Source organism: Triticum aestivum, chromosome 7D (genome assembly GCF_018294505.1).
Source record: "Triticum aestivum cultivar Chinese Spring chromosome 7D, IWGSC CS RefSeq v2.1, whole genome shotgun sequence".
NCBI lineage: Eukaryota > Viridiplantae > Streptophyta > Magnoliopsida > Poales > Poaceae > Triticum > Triticum aestivum.
The window spans coordinates 623,807,514-623,823,485 of record NC_057814.1 but is presented as its reverse complement, the minus strand read 5'-3'; the positions used below and the strand labels follow the sequence as shown (position 1 = coordinate 623,823,485).

The following is a 15,972-nucleotide window of genomic DNA, read 5'->3' as shown; positions in this document are numbered from 1 at the left end:
CTCGTGCCTCTTATGGAAAAAAAATAAAAAACATGTTCTTTTTTGTTTCCGAGAGGTAATTTTTTTCCGTAATTTTTTTGGGTCCAAAAGGTAAGGAAGACCAGTGGAAAACCGAAACATCGAAAAACAAATTGGAAAAACCATTTAAAAAGCCAAAAACGCGTGCGAAAAAAAAAACCGAGGGAAGCACCCAGAGCACATCGAGCAAGCCAGACGCCATGAACCCTAGCTAGCGGCAGCAGTGCGGCTGCCAGACGGGTGGCAGTGCACATCGAGCAAGCGGCCGCCATGGCGGAGCGGCGAAGCAATGCAGGACAGACAGTACGACGTACGCAGACGGTAGAGGCCCAAAAAAAGTCCACAGAAGTAGAACACACCTGCAATGATTCAGTGATTGATTTCACAACATCCCTGTCCTAGAAATCTCTCTACGCAAAGTGGTCGGAGTCGGAGGTTTTTGGGCGCAGACTTTCCACGACTCTGCGTACATGCCCAGTACGACCAGCTCCAACCTGACGTTGTTGCACATCCTCATCGATGTCCTTGTCGGCGGTCGTGTTGTACTTGGCCGTCCGCTACGACCGGTCGCTCTTGTCCGAGTGGCACGAGCTCCATGGCACCGGCCACAACCCGCACCCCGGAACCCACCTCGGGCTGAGGACATCGCCACGCTCCACACCTTCACCTACGGAGGCGAGCGGCACCAAACCGTCGCCCCTCGCCCTAGGGAAGTTGGGGCGGCTGCAGGAACACCAATAGTAAGAGGAGGAGCGGCGACAAGGGGAGGGCGACATCGGTGGAGTGCGTGGTGTGCCTGCATGAGCTAGAGGACGGCGACATTGTGCGCGTACTGCCAGCATGCAGGCACTTCTTCCGGGGCAGCTACATCGATACCTGGTTGTGCGCGCACTCATCGTGCCCGGTGTGCCTTGCGCACCCGGAGCTAGAGAGCGCACGGCCGGGCGAGGCGGCCTTGTCGATGTCATTGCCCGGGGTGCGTCGCTGTGGTGTGTCACCCGAGCGGCCTAGGGCGTCAAGGATCCTAGCGGACATCTTGCACGATCGCTGTTGAGGTTCAGGATCGGCGCCTGCTCGCTAGGAAATAGATCACGTGGCAAAGGGTTTTTCTCCTGAGATTGTGCGGGCGTGGCCATATTTTATGGAGTTTTTTTTCTCCTGGCTTACTCAATCCTGCAGTGTTTGGTTTCTCTTTTTTTTCCTCGAGCGTGAAGTGGGCCAAACAAAGAAAGAGACCATGGATGTACAAAGAAGAATCGTACCATAGTACGGTACAATGCAACCCAGAAAGGATAGTCAATTTGATCGTTTTTTAACTTTAAATATTAGCCATCAATCATTAAAGTTAACATAAAATTAACGGATATAAAAAGCTAACAGATAGAAAACCATGAAATCTTCCGTCCTTTAATATTAGATATAGATACGGACACGATTTGTCCCCTCAGTAAGGGTATTTCTAGCTGATCCCTAAAAAGTAGTGGAGTATCCGGCCTAATAAACTTTAGTGGAGCATTTATACTCCACTTAATTTTGGTCGGTTTAGTCGATCCTCTAAATTTAGTAGAGTAAACGTAAATTTGCATAAATTCGATCTAATTTCAACCGAAACTTGCATGCACTTAAACATAACTTCAAGATATTCTTCACAACCGAACATTGAACACAAATTTAAACTTAAACTAAACTACACTAAAAACTACCTAAATTCGACGGCCGAAGTGAAGGTCGAGTCAATCCTTCCTCGTCAGGCCATCCTCGGTGAGAGCTAGGTCGGTGCCGGCGCAGTCGTCATCGTCGTCGGGGAAGACGCTCCGCCATTCCTCGACGTCTATCTCCATCTCCTCGCCACTCTTCTTGCCACCCTCCTTGTAGCCCTCCTCGCCGTTGGAGATGACGCCGCCATTGACGGCGAACATTGCCCTCCCCGCCTCCACGAGCTCCGGTGCAGCCGTCGGAGGTCCTCCATGTACGCCTTGTCAGCGGCTTCCGCCTCGAGGAACTCCCGAGCCTCTCGGTCCTCCCGCGCCCTCTGAGCGCTCACCACCCTCGGCTCCGGCAGGACGAGGTGGGCCGGCGCCGTCCCGAATGGGAAGTTCAGTCTTGCGGCGCCGCCGTTGTACCAGACTTGCCACTGGTCGTACTCCATGGCTGCTAGCTCGGCCGTGTGGTTGGTGGGTCTCCCAGTCGGTGATCTCCGCCACCCACGTCCCGCACAAGTGTTGCTGGGCGCCGAGGTAGGTCCTCGCCGGTGGCCATGGCGGAGGAAGCTTTGGGAAATACTCGAATCAGGTGTCAGGCGTCGGGTAGATGGGCGTGTAGAGGGCTCCGACTCCTCCTTTTCATCTATAAACGCGAGCATTTTGTCGACGTCCGCGGCGTGCTCTGCCTCCGCCTCTTGCAGATGACCGCGCTTGGCCCCCGCCGCCGATTCCGGTCGGAGGGAATAAAGATTCTCCTGCTGCTCCGCCAGCAGATCCGTGTCCCCAGCGTCCCCACGTCCTCCTCAAGCTCCAGATCCTTATCGTCGTCCTCCTCCTCCTCCTCCTCCAAGCTCTCCTTCAGATTCACCACGTCCGGAGGTAGCCCCGTGGCGAACCGAGTTTCGCGCCTTGTCCGGATCTACTCAAGGAGTTGTAGCTGAAGGAAATATGCCCTAGAGGCAATAATAAAGTTATTATTTATTTACTTATTTCATGATAAATGTTTATTATTCATGCTAGAATTGTATTAACCGGAAACTTGATACATGTGTGAATATATAGACAAACATAGTGTCACTAGTATGCCTCTACTTGACTAGCTCGTTGATCATAGATGGTTGAGTTTCCTAGCCATAGACATGAGTTGTCATTTGATTAACAGGATCACATCATTAGGAAAATGATGTGATTGACTTGACCTATTCCGTTAGCTTAGCACTTGATCGTTTTAGTATGTTGCTATTGCTTTCTTCATGACTTATACATGTTCCTATGACTATGAGATTATGCAACTCCCGTTTACCGGAGGAACACTTTGTGTGCTACCAAACGTCACAACGTAACTGGGTGATTATAAAGGTGCTCTATAGGTGTCTCCAAAGGTACTTGTTGAGTTGGCGTATTTCGAGATTAGGATTTGTCACTGATTGTCGGAGAGGTATCTCTGGGCCCTCTCGGTAATGCACATCACTATAAGCCTTGCAAGCAATGTGACTAATGAGTTAGTTGCGGGATGATGCATTACATAACGAGTAAAGAGACTTGCCGGTAACGAGATTGAACTACGTATTGAGATACCAACAATCGAATCTCGGGCAAGTAACATACTGATGACAAAGGGAACAACGTATGTTGTTATGCGGTTTGACCGATAAAGATCTTCGTAGAATATGTGGGAGCCAATATGAGAATCCAGGTTCCGCTATTGGTCATTGACCGGAGACGTGCCTCGGTCATGTCTACATAGTTCTCGAACCCGTAGGGTCCGCACGCTTAACGTTCGGTGACGATTTGTATTATGAGTTTATGTGTTTTGATGTACCAAAGGTAGTTCGGAGTCCCGAATGAGATCGGGGACATGACAAGGAGTATCGAAATGGTCGAGACGTAAAGATCGATATATTGGACGACTATATTCGGACTTCGGAAAGGTTCCGAGTGATTCGGTTATTTTCGGAGTACCGGGGAGTTACGGGAATTCACCGGGAGAAGTATTGGGCCTTATTGGGCCATACGGGAATGGAGGAGAGAGGCCAAAAGGAAGGAGGCGCGCGCCCCCACTCTGGTCCGAATTGGACAAGGGTTGCAGCCCCCTTTTCCTTCTCCCTCTCCCCCTCTTTCCTTCTCTCCTACTTTGGAAAGGAAAGGGGAATCCTACTAGGACTTGGGAGTCCTAGTAGGACTCCCCACACTTGGCGCGCCCCCTCTAGGGCCGGCCTCTCCCTCCCTCCTTTATATACGGGGGCAGGGGGGCACCTCTAGGAACAACAATTGGTCTCTTGATCTCTTAGCTGTGTGCGGTGCCCCCCTCCACCATAATCCACCTCGATCATATCGTAGCGGTGCTTAGGCGAAGCCCTGCGTCAGTAGCAACATCATCACCGTCATCATGCCGTCGTGCTGACGAAACTCTCCCTCGAAGCTCTGCTGGATCGGAGTTCGTGGGACGTCATCAAGCTGAACGTGTGCTGAACTCGGAGGTGCCGTGCGTTCGGTACTTGGATCGGTCGGATCGTGAAGACGTACGACTACATCAACCGCGTTGTTCTAACGCTTCCGCTTTCGGTCTACGAGGGTACATGGACAACACTCTCCCCTCTCGTTGCTATGCATCACCACGATCTTGCATGTGCGTAGGAAAATTTTGAAATTACTACGTTCCCCAACAGTAGCCAGTGCTCCGGCATTAGATATGGTTAGCTCCTTACCCGGTGGCAGCGAACGCGAGGGGGGAATTTGGATGGGCGGGATTTCGATGCCGGCGATTTGCTTAGAAAGCCATGCTGGGGCACTATGCGGCTCGGTGGAGCGGCGCCACGCGATGACGGAGGAGACGAGCTTCGTAACGCCGGTTTTCGGAGTGATTTCGTATGGGACCCGGCCCTCAGTCCAACGTGGTGGTCGCGCCCGGGGCGCGTCCGAGACTTCTCATATCCACCTCATAGGGATGCCGGTCAGCCCTGGCATTTGGAGCCTGTTTGTGGCCGGTTAGTAACCAGGCTGCTTGCCCGGATGTTTGAGGACTGTTTGAGGTGCCCATATAGATGCTATAAGTTGGCAGAAATTGTTGGGACAAACCCCGGACCAACTTGCTCTCACACTTGCTCGGACGTAGGTGGAAGAATGAGAGGGACACAAATATTTCCGGCGCACAAACGCCTCGCCGCACGAACGGCGCCTCGGCCGCACGAACGGCGCCTCGGCCTCGGCAACAAACCGCAACCTATCCAGAAGAGCTCTCTCTCCTGCCGACCAGGCGCACACCACAGTCCCGGCGAAGACTACGCTCATCTCAGGTTCTCCTAGCCTCGGCTCATTCCGACTCTACCATCAGTACATGGGAGGGGTATTTATACCCAGGCTAGCACACACACCACCTCACGCACGCACTAACTACCACAATGCTAGCTACATGCACAAAGCTAACCAACTAACCCGGCCGCACTACCAGCACGACTCAGACGGCTCCAGGACTCAGCTGCTCCACTCGCCACGGCCGCATGCACGCCATGCACTAAGAGCATTCTAGTCGTTGGCCCCCAGGAGGCGCTAAAAATCGCCCCCTGGGGCGCACCGGCGCTAACCGCGTGCTGGGGGCGTGATGCCCCCCAGTCGCGGCGCCCACGTTTTTTTCGAAAATTTAACTTCCGGCACAAACACTGTCGTGGAATTGTCACGGCAGATGTCCTCGTGCAAGGACTTAGTCGTGGAGCCATCGCAGCTAGGAAGCTTAAAGGGGTTAAACGGGACAAGGAACACGAGGGTTATACTGGTTCGGCCCCTTACGGTGAAGGTAAAAGCCTACGTCCAGTTGAGGTGGTATTACTTAGGGTTTCGATGACCAGGGAGCTTAATCGCTATGCCCGGCTCTCGATCTGTTGTCTCTGTCCTGAACCGCCACCGGGTCGTCCCTTTATATAGAGAGGTTGACGCCCCATGGCTCTCAGAGTCCTGGTCGGCTTATAGCAGTATCCGGCTCGGACTCTTAACTACTCTTGCCTTACATTACAAGTCTTGCCATAACAGCGGTTTATCACTACGGGCCTTAAGCCGCCTCCGGGTCTTAAGCCCACTATTGATCCGCCATCCTCTAGCCTGGTACTGGGCTTTACGTGATGATCATTATAACGTGACCCGGCCCCTCCTGGGTGGGTGACTCTAATGGTTATATCCTCAACATTAGGCCCCAGATTGATTTGAACCGGTTCATGTCAATCTTCAATCCCTTTGAAAGAAAATCTTCCGGCTTCTGCTTGTGCAAAGGTTATAACCCGCTGTGACGTCATCTTCTGGATTCTTGGTAACCCACCGTGACGTCATCTTCCATTAAATTCATTTTTTATTCCGTCATATCCCAACGGATCTTATCCTTAATGACCATCCCGAAAATCGAGGCGTTTCTGTGGCGAGATAATCGCGTCTTGGCCTCCTCGTTTCTCGCGCCCATTTAACAGCCGTCCCTTATAAATAGGCCCGGCCCATAAGCCTTCGTCACTCTTCTCCTCCATCGTCTTCCTCCTCTGACGCTCCAGAGCCCGAGCTCCGCCGCCGCCGCCGCGCCCCTAGTCTTCGTCAACCTCGGCCGCTGCATCACCCTGAACCGGTCCAGAGAAACGGCGGCAACCTCCGCATCTCATCAGCGCCGGTAAGTCCTCGCCACTCCATACAGTAGATTCGCATTAGGGTTCTGTCGTTCTTCCCCTATTCTTCGTATTTCATCCCGAGTTCTTCACAGTTCTTCCACCGCAACCTCTTTTGATCCGGAAAGTAAGATAAAACTCCCGCGGCAGTGGTTTCGCACCCATTTCCCGTACTAGCAGATCCCTCTTGCTTGCAAACAGACCTCATTAGAGCTTATGAACTTCTCTGTGCCAGTTTTTAGGTCTAGAAATTTTTTCTTTCTGGACGATCGTTTGATCCAAAATAATCCCTGCAACCTGTGAAACCTATTTGTACAACACTTAGACAAAAACCTGCATCTGTTAACCATAGCGGCTCATATCTCCGGCTTAAAAGAGGCCATGTGCTGTGAAATTTCCGGCTCATTCATGATAGAGTTTTAAACGACTTGAAGTACTTATGATATCCACAGCGGCTTAGATAACAGATTCATGAGAGCCGGAGGCAATCCCGGGCCAACAAGGATGCAGACCTCTCCTCCGGCTTACCTGAAGCATCAAGGAAGCGCCGGACCGAGGTTATCTCCAACTTATATCCTTTTCATCCTTTGGCGGGCATCACTCGCCAACCACTCAATTCTTATGATTCAAACTATCAGGAAACTTCACCTTCCTCTGGTGACTCCATGCAATCTAACTTGCCGGCTTTCAAGACTGCACCCGGGTAATGATGATCATCTTATTTTGCGCTTATCTTACTCATGTTTTTGCACTAACCTTTTGACTTTTAGTGCCCAAGCAAAGCTCAGCAAGAGGGCAAAGAAAAGTAACCCGGTCGAAGAACCGGTCTTGACTGAACCCAACGCCTCTGCTTCTGAGCCGCCGTCTACACCAGCTCCAGAAACCACCGCTCCAACTGAACAACAAACCATGGAGAGTTCTGACAACCTGGAGATCCCCAGCTCTGCTCAACCGGCCGAGACCCGGATGTGGTGATTACCCGGACCGAATATGTTGAGTCGGGAAGACCCACTGTGCTGGCCAGATGCTCTGCTAAAGAAGAACTGCTGGAGCACCGCAGGGCCAGACTGGATATCACTGACTATGCTAACTTGAGCATTGGAGACATTGTTTCTGGTTATATTGGTCAAGTGCACAACAGCCGGGACCTGGAGATTGACATGGTGAAGCAGATACAGCAAAAATCTGAGGTACAACTCTCTTGCTTACTCCATAGTCATCCTTACCATGCTAGCCCCCAAGTCTATTACTTATGATAGAATATGTTATAGACTTAACTTCCGGCTTATGTTCATGAACCGGCACTTATAAATAGAATCGTTCAGCATACATTAGCCCCCAAGTGCCAAGTGTCTTTGCTTGCAAAGTGCTTGGGACTTTAATGTTTCATGATAATCACTCAAACTGTAACCCGGAATTTCTACAGGCTGCCTGCAATAATTTTGAATCGGAAATCTCTGAGCTCAAGAACCGCCTGAAGACTCAGGAAACCGAGACCCGGAAGGCCAATGCCAAGTTTGAGTTCAGTGTTGCTGCACAAGAAAAACTGAAGAAAAAAATTTGAAACAGAAAGAAAAACTTGGGCCGACGAGAAGACTGCCTTGCTCAGCCGGGCCGAACAAGCGGAGGCTGCCCTTACTGAAAGAACCGCCGAACTCTCGGGCTTGAAACACCATGTGTCACAGATGGTCTCCGCAATCTTCGGTAAGTTATTCTGTAAGGTTTTAACAAGTTTACATTCTTCATGTCTCATAAGTCCCATCGTTGCCATCAGCTCACCTGACGTTATTATGCAGGTCCCAGAAGCTCCAGTCTGAATCAGAACGTGCTGACCAAGCTGAAGGCGGTTTACACCTTGGTGGAGCAACTCTACACCGGGTCACAACGTGCTTTAGCCGTTGTGGCTCTGTCCAATGAGGTTCCGACTCACCTGGCCGACGTACTCAGGCGGCTCGCCGTTCTTCCTCAACGCTTCCAAGAGCTGAGACGGGCTTCTGCTAGAGCCGGAGCTATAGCTTCTCTGAGCCGGGCCAAGGCTTTTCTCCCGGAGCTAGACCCGGCCGACATCGCTCTTGGATACCCTAGCCTGAAGGAAGACGGTACCCCCTCTGACCAGAAAGACATCGCCGCCTATGTGAAGAGCGTGCGCCCGGTGGCTACCTTGATTGGAAATGAGACAGATCTTACCAAGTATCAGCCGGGCTATGACGCGGAGAATCAGAGGATCCCAACTCTATGCTATGAAGCAGTCAGCCTGATCCCGCCGACTCGTAAGCATACCTTCGCCCCAGAAGTTGACCCGGCCGGGTTAATTGATGATGAGGCTCAATTTGAAGCTTTGAGCGGCATTGACTGGAAATCATCAACCTTCCAGGTCATGGGAACAGCCGGAGGAGCGGAGAGGGATGAGCCGGGAGCTTCAACCCAACAAGCACCTTGATTTCTTAGGCGGCTCATGGTTACACCTTAAAACAATGCCTCACCTTTTGGACTCGGGGAGTCCTGTAATAGAGTAGGACAAACACTTAATTTTGTCGTGCCATCGTGCACGTGTAGAGTGATTAACGCCGTTGAAGCTGCTCCTTTATATTCCTCCGGGTTATGTTCGATCATCTACTGTCCTTAAGTTAAAGAGCTGTCTTTAATTGTCCTGCATAGAAAACAAATCACAAGTCTCTGGGCGGCTTACCGCACTGAGAGGCATATATTTTACATATAACCCGGAATATGAACCAAAGTCATCAATGACCGGCTCTCAATTATATCCTCATGATAGCATACTTGCAAGCCTTCAAGTATACTTCCGGTTTATGTAACCCAAATAATGAGGTTGAGGAGTCAACTCCGGTTCACCAGCATCGATAATGCTTATTGTGTGCTATCAACATTGTTAATCAAAATTAAGCCGGCGGAGTAAGAACCACCCTTGCACACTGTTGCAAACCAGAAGATCAAAACTTAGGGGCTTCTGATTCGAATACGACCAGAGAACCATCCCAAAGGGGTTAAGCTAAGATTCGAATGCGATCATATAGCCCCCAGTGGCTTTGGCGTTGTCGATCAAGAGGTACCGACAGCTATGTTCTCTTCGGTTCGAATACGACATATGTTTGAACAAGAAGCCCCCAAATGACCTTGAGAGTTGTTTAACGACGCTGATTCGAATATGATCCACGTCGGTTCCCAAAGGGGGTTGAGCTATGATTCAAATATGATCAAGAAAAACTCCCCAATGAGCTCGGCAATTTGCCAATCAAGTGGGTATCGACAGCTATGTTCTCTTTGGTTCTAATACGACCTATGTTTGAACAGGAAGCCCCCAGGTGGTCATATTGTTAACGGCTAGATTCGAATACGATCGTAAGCCGGATCCAGCTCCAAGTGACCATGTAATGTTGTAATGGAAATAACACATTTACCTTTGGAGAAGAAAAGGACAGAGGTCCTGCTTTATTATTTATCATAATATATACATGGCTATAGAAATATGTACATTATGAGAGCCGGTGGCTCAAGTGTAATAAGGCCGAAGCTGAGCTATGTTCCACGGCTGACGGGTCTCTTCCTCCGACTTACGTGAATCTTTTGCTCCCGAACATCGATAAGGTAGTATGACCCGTTGTGCAAGTTCTCACTGACCACAAAGGGCCCTTCCCAAGGCAGGGACAACTTGTGTGCATATGTTTGATCTCGGATGAGCCGGAGCACCAGATCACCTTCCTGGAAGACTCTGGACTTAACTCGGCGGCTGTGATAGCGGCGCAGGTCTTGTTGGTAAATCGCCGAGCGAGCCGCTGCCACATCACGCTGTTCATCCAACAAGTCAAGAGCATCTTGGCGCGCCCGCTCATTATGCGCCTCAACATAAGTCGCCACTCGAGGCGAGTCATGACGAATGTCGCTTGGGAGGACCGCCTCCGCTCCATAAACCATGAAGAAAGGCGTGTAACCGTAGACCTGTTAGGAGTAGTATTGATGCTCCATAACACTGAGGGTAACTCCTCCACCCAACAACCCGGCGTCCGTTGCAAAGGGACCAAAAGCCGGGGCTTGATGCCCTTCAAGATTTCCTGATTAGCTCTCTCAGCTTGACCATTGGACTGAGGGTGAGCCACTGATGAAACATCAAGCCGGATTAGCTCTCGTTGACAAAACTCCTCCATGGCGCCCTTAGACAGATTGGTACCATTGTCAGTTATAATGTTGTGTGGAAAACCAAAGCGAAATATCACCCTTTTCATGAATTGAACCGCTGTGGCCGCGTCACACTTGCTAACTGGCTCTGCCTCAACCCACTTTGTGAACTTGTCAACCGCCACCAAGAGGTGGGTCTTCTTATCCTTGGACCTTTTAAAAGGCCCAACCATATCAAGCCCCCAAACCGCAAATGGCCAAGTAATTGGAATCATCCTCAATTCTTGAGCCGGCACATGAGCCCGTCGTGAGAACCTCTGGCAACCGTCACATTTACTGACCAAATCCTCTGCATCAGCATGAGCCGTCAGCCAATAGAAACCATGACGAAAAGCCTTGGCCACAAGGGATTTTGAGCCGGCACGATGGCCACAATCCCCCTCATGAATTTCACGTAAAATCTCTTGACCTTCCTCAGGGGAAACACAACGCTGGAAAGTTCTAGTGACACTGCGACGATGCAGCTCGCCATTGATAATTATCATTGACTTAGACCGCCGGCTTATTTGTCTGGCCAAAGTTTCATCCTCAGGCAATTCTCCCCGGGTCATGTAAGCCAAGTATGGTACTGTCCAGTCTGGGGTAATGTGGAGAGCCGCCACCAACTGTGCCTCCGGGTCAGGGACAGCCAAGTCTTCCTCTATAGGCAACTTAACAGAAGGGTTATGCAAAATGTCCAAGAAAGTATTAGGCGGCACCGGCTTTCGCTGAGAGCCCAGCCGGCTTAATGCATCACCCGCCTCGTTCTTCCTGCGATCGATGTGCTCTACTTGGTAACCCTGAAAGTGTCCAGCAATGGCATCAACTTCGCGGCGATAAGCCGCCATGAGAGGGTCCTTGGAATCCCACTTGCCTGACACTTGTTGAGCCACTAAATCTGAATCGCCAAAGCACCTTACCCGGCTCAAGCTCATCTCCTTAGCCATCCGAAGACCATGGAGCAAAGCCTCGTACTCAGCCGCATTGTTAGTACAGGGAAACATCAACCGTAGCACATAGCAAAACTTGTCACCTCGAGGGGAAGTTAATACAACTCCAGCCCCCGAGCCCTCCAATTGCCTAGACCCGTCGAAGTGAATAGTCCAGTATGTATTATCCGGTTTCTCTTCAGGCACCTGCAGCTCTGTCCAATCGTTGATGAAATCCACCAATGCTTGAGATTTGATAGCAGTGCGTGGCACGTATTTCAGACCATGAGGCCCAAGCTCTATAGCCCACTTAGCCACTCTTCCTGTGGCTTCTCTATTTTGGATGGTATCTCCTAGGGGAGCAGAACTAACCACAGTGATAGGGTGACCCTGAAAATAATGCTTAAGCTTCCGGCTTGCCATGAATACCCCGTAAACAAGCTTCTGCCAATGTGGATACCGTTGTTTGGACTCAATGAGCACTTCACTGACGTAGTAAACCGGCCGCTGAACCGGATACTCCTTACCCTCTTCCTTGCGCTCCACCACCACAGCCACACTGACGGCTCGTGTGTTAGCGGCTACATACAGCAATAAGGGCTCCTTGTCAACAGGAGCAGCAAGAACTGGGGGCTCAGCCAGCTGTCTCTTCAAATCCTCAAAAGCAGCATTAGCAGCATCATTCCAGACAAAGTCATCTGTTTTCTTCATCAACTGGTACAGTGGCATGGCCTTTTCACCCAAACGGCTGATAAATCGGCTCAAAGCAGCGATGCGGCCCGCCAGACGCTGGACGTCGTTTATGCACGCCGGCTTAGCCAGAGAGGTGATTGCCTTGATCTTTTCCGGGTTAGCTTCAATGCCTCTGTGAGAAACCAGGAAACCCAAGAGCTTGCCTGCGGGAACACCAAAAACACACTTGGCCAGGTTAAGCATCATCTTGTAAAGCCGGAGATTATCAAAGGTTTCTCTAAGATCATCTACCAGGGTCTCCTTCTCCCTGGACTTAACCACGATATCATCCACATAGGCATGAACATTGCGCCCAATCTGGTTATGAAGACAATTCTGCACACAACGCTGATATGTCGCCTGTGCACCCTTGAGTCCAAAAGGCATAGACACATAACAAAAGGCTCCAAAGGGAGTGATGAACGCCGTCTGCTCCTGGTCCTTAACTGCCATTTTAATCTGATGGTATCCAGAATAAGCATCCAAAAAACTTAAGCGCTCACAACCCGCCGTAGCATCAATGATTTGATCAATACGGGGGAGAGCAAAAGGATCGGCCGGACAAGCCTTGTTTAAGTCCGTGTAGTCCACACACATCCCCCAGGTGCCGTTCTTCTTGAGCACGAGTACCGGGTTAGCTAACCATTCTGGATGAAAAACTTCAACAATAAACCCGGCCGCCAAGAGCCGGGCCACCTCCTCACCAATGGCTTTCCGCCTCTCCTCATTAAACCGCCGAAGGAATTTCCTGACCGGCTTAAATTTTGGATCAATATTGAGAGTGTGCTCAGCGAGTTCTCTAGGTACACCTGGCATGTCAGAAGGTTTCCATGCAAAAATATCCCTGTTCTCACGGATGAACTCGATGAGCGTGCCTTCCTATTTCGGATCCAGATTGGCACTGATGCTGAACTGCTGAGATGAGTCACCTGGAACAAAGTCAACAAGCTTAGTCTCATCAGCTGACTTAAATTTCATTGCCGGCTCATGCTCCGTGGTCGGCTTTTTCAAAGACGTCATATCTGCCGGGTCAACATTGTCGTTGTAAAACTTCAACTCCTCTGTCGCAAAAACAGATTCAGCGTAAGCCGCGTCACCTTCCTTACATTCCAAGGCTATCTTTCGGCTGCCATGAACCGTAATGGTCCCATTGTGACCCGGCATCTTGGGCTGCAAATACACGTAACACGGCCGTGCCATGAACTTGGCATAAGCTGGCCGCCCAAATAAAGCATGATACGGACTTCTTATCTTAACCACCTCAAAGGTTAATTTTTCCGCCCTGTAGTTGTACTCATCTCCAAAAGCCACTTCCAGCTCGATCTTACCAACCGGATATGCCGACTTACCAGGCACCACACCATGGAAAACAGTATTGGACTGGCTGAGGTTCTTATCAATCAACCCCATACGACGGAAGGTCTCATAATAGAGGATGTTGATGTTGCTGCCTCCGTCCATGAGCACTTTAGTGAATTTATATCCCCCCACCTGAGGAGCCACCACCAGGGCCAGGTGACCCGGATTATCAACCTGGGGAGGATGATCTTCCCTACTCCACACAATAGGCTGCTCAGACCATCTTAAATAGCGTGGAACCGCCGGCTCAACAGCATTCACAGCCCTTTTATGAAGCTTCTGATCTCGCTTGCACAGACTGGTGGTAAACACATGATACTATCCACCATTGAGCTGCTTTGGATTGGTCTGGTATCCCCCCTGCTGTTGCTGATGACCCTGGCCGGACTGCTGATTAAAGCCCCCTTGAACATTCTGAGAATTGGAATTTGAGCCGCCGCCCGGGCCATTATTGCCATTGAACCGGGACTAAAGGCCATCCTTCTGTCCCGGTTCCTGCCATGAACCAGGACCAATGGTTGTGGGCCAGGAGCGAGGCCCATTGGTCCCGGTTCGTGCCTAGAACCAGGACAAAAGGTTCCAGACGAACCGGGACCAAATCCCACGAGGCCCCGGCCGGCCACCTGGGCTCACGAACCGGGACGAATGCACCCATTGGTCCCGGTTCATATAAGAACCGGGACTAATGGGCTGGCCAGGCCTGAACGAAAGCCCCTTTTTCTACTAGTGTGCGGAATAAGACCCTGAACATGACCATCCTCCTTATCCCTTTCTATGAAAATAACCAACATATCCACCACAATATTAAATAAAATTAGAGAGATGGCATGACCTTGCCTCAATCCCTTCTGGGTTTGGAAATAATGACAGATGTCAGCATTGACCTTATCCCCAATACTCCCGCCCTGAACATAAGAAGCCACCTATTGCATCCATTCAATAGGAAAACCTTTCATACAAAGAGCTTGCTAAAGAAAAGACCACTTACCTTGTCGTAGGACTCTTCAAAGCCTCCTTAAAGATAACTCTGCCATGTTTCTTAGTGTGAAGCTCATGAATCACCTCATGAAAGATAACCACTCTCTTGAGTATATTGCGACAAGGCATAAAGCCAAGTTTTCAGTGGGCGCACAACTGTATGAGCAATACTAGACAATCTATTAGTGCCCAACTTCATGATGATTTTATAACTAACGTTCAACAAGTAGATGGGTCTAAATTTCTCAATCCGATCAACATCCAATTTCTTGGGGAGAAGCGTGGCAATTCCAAAGTTGATGCAAAAGAAGGAAAGATCATCATTGCACAAGTCATGAATCAATGGAAGAAGATCACCTTTAATGATCCCCCAATAGTTCTGGTAAAAATCAGCAGAGAACCTATCTAGTCCTGGAGCTTTGTTGCTCTCCATCTGAGAGATAGCCTCAAAAAATACTTTTTCCGGGGAAGGTGTCGCCAATACATCAATTTCCTTTGAGGATAATTGAGGAATATCATTAGGGGCATCTTGAACCGGGATGCAAAACTGGATTGCGGATAGCCAAAAGGACACTTATAATAATTAATTATATAAGCTCTCATATGGTCATGACCCATAATCGTCCCTCATCTTGTTCTAGCTGAAAGATTCACTTTTCCGATGTTTCCCCTTTGCAATCAAATGGAAGAACGACATATTATTTTCAACTTCTCGGGCAGATCTTGCTTTTGCTCGCCAAGCCCATATAATTTCTTCCTGGAGCAAAAGTTTGGCCAAGAAATTGCCCGCCTCTCTCTTAAATTTAAGATCTATTGTGGAGAGGGAAGGGCATTACGCCTTAATGTCAGAACATGAACGATTGCTAGAAGATCATATTTTTGTTTTTTGTAGTCACCACTAATACTTTTAGCCCAACCCCGGAGGACTTGTCTAGAGATGAGTGCATATTTCAATCCCGGACACATGTCGTAGTTTAATTTACAAACCCGAGTCTCCAATTTGAGATTACCCCCTCACTTAACCTAAAGGTGGTTTTGGCATGTGTTGCAGATATTGGACCGAATTGACCGTTCCACGGCATGCCACGTCAGCACCCACTTTCTAATAAAATTTTGATCAGAAAACCAAATTGTCCTAAAAATGATTTTTTTTCTATAATCAACACTATCAGGCTGACCAAACTGGAATAGTTTCACACTTTTTTGACAAACATACTTAAAAATAAAGCTGATATTCAATTTCAACTCCCTTTTGTCAAATTTTGACCAAAAAATCAAAGTGTCAAATTTTCAATGAAAAACTTCCATAAATTCACCTTTTTGTCAAACAAATATAAAAATACAGTAGTATTTTCCAAAAAATTTAACTACCATGCTGACAGATTTGGAAATGTTTCGCACTTTTTTGTCAAACAACTGTAAAAATACAGTAGTATTTGC

At 49.4% G+C, this 15,972-nt stretch overlaps 1 pseudogene; it reads left to right on the top strand.

Moving 5' to 3' along the window:
- Window positions 1-488: 488 nt before the first annotated feature.
- On the top strand, window positions 489-1,072 carry LOC123171457 (RING-H2 finger protein ATL32-like; annotated as a pseudogene).
- Window positions 1,073-15,972: the final 14,900 nt, after the last annotated feature.